A 1,274-nucleotide genomic window follows, 5' to 3' on the forward strand; every position below is an offset into this window, starting at 1 on the left:
CAGCCCTGAGCTGCTTCCATGTAGGACTGTTGGCGCAAGCTACATTAAAGTGATTATTACGTTTTGAATATGGATATTTTTCTTACAAAAGCGCATCGATTCGCTACAGGAGGCATTTGTTCACCCCCCGGAGCCGTGTGAGACACTTTTTTTTAAATGGATGGGCGCTTTTTATTTAACTTCTTTTGGACTGATGCACCCGCTGAGTGGCATTAAACAGCTTGAAAGATCAAAGACAATTTTTAATATAACGCCGACTGGATTCGTCTGAAAGAAGAAAGTCATATATCAATTTTCATTTTTGGGTGAACTAACCCTTTAACACCAATTATTAGATTGTATTTATGCCACAAGAAAAAGTTTGTAAACACACTTTTTCGCAATAAGGTTTAGAATTTGTTTTGAAACATATCATTTGGCAAAGGAATTGAATTTATTTTTCCAAATATTTATTCTTTAAATGTATTAAAAGAACTGTTTAAGTTCCATTAGGTAACCAGAATATTTAAGAGGAATCAGAATCATTCAATCAAGTCACGATGAAAGTATTGAAAGATCATTTCTTTCCTTATTGTGACACACATCCAAGTTAAAAGGATTAGTGAAAAGAAAAAAAAAAGTAGGACGGTGATCTATCCATCAGTTGGAGGCAGATTTGAAGGCGAGCTTGCAGTCAACTGAAAGAAAGGGGCCAGGTTTAGGCGACAAAATTAATAAAAATTAGAAAGGTCGAAAGAAAATGTTCCAAAAAAAAAAAAAAAATGAAACCTATAATTTTTTTAGCTAAAAAAAAATACAAAATTCAAAAAGACAATTTATGCTAATATTAGGTATTTGCTCTGGGTTTTATCAGAACTACACTCTCTGTACTTACTTACTCTGTCACTCTCAGTGAAAAACATGGAAACTCATGATTTGAAGTGCACAATGATCAGGAAAGGAAATGTTTCATGTCTTCAATCAAGCTTATTTTGATTATTTTTCTCTCTTACACAAATGGCTCCCTGCTGGCTCAGGATGGCAATGACAGAGCCATTACCTGCTCAGCCATTGAGAACAAGACAAAGCGCAATCTTTTTACAAACTCCAGGGTTTAAAAAGGGAATTTATGCAGTACTGTCGTGTATTAAGAACCATTATGAAACTCTCAAGCAGCTTTATGTACCTCTTACATGCAGCTTTAGCTGTGGAGCACAGCCAAAAACTAGAATGAGTAGAGGGATAAAAACAGCCAGCGCAGCACATAAACACACACACACACACACACACACACA

The 1,274-nt window shown here is 35.5% G+C and overlaps 1 protein-coding gene across 1 annotated transcript in view; it reads right to left on the reverse strand.

The window, feature by feature from the left end:
* Nucleotides 1–1,274, reverse strand: part of LOC107661210 (misshapen-like kinase 1) — a 48,407-nt gene that overhangs the window by 41,563 nt on the left and 5,570 nt on the right.

The sequence above is a fragment of the Sinocyclocheilus anshuiensis genome, unplaced genomic scaffold (assembly GCF_001515605.1).
Source record: "Sinocyclocheilus anshuiensis isolate Anshui unplaced genomic scaffold, SAMN03320099.WGS_v1.1 scaffold1365, whole genome shotgun sequence".
Taxonomy (NCBI): domain Eukaryota; kingdom Metazoa; phylum Chordata; class Actinopteri; order Cypriniformes; family Cyprinidae; genus Sinocyclocheilus; species Sinocyclocheilus anshuiensis.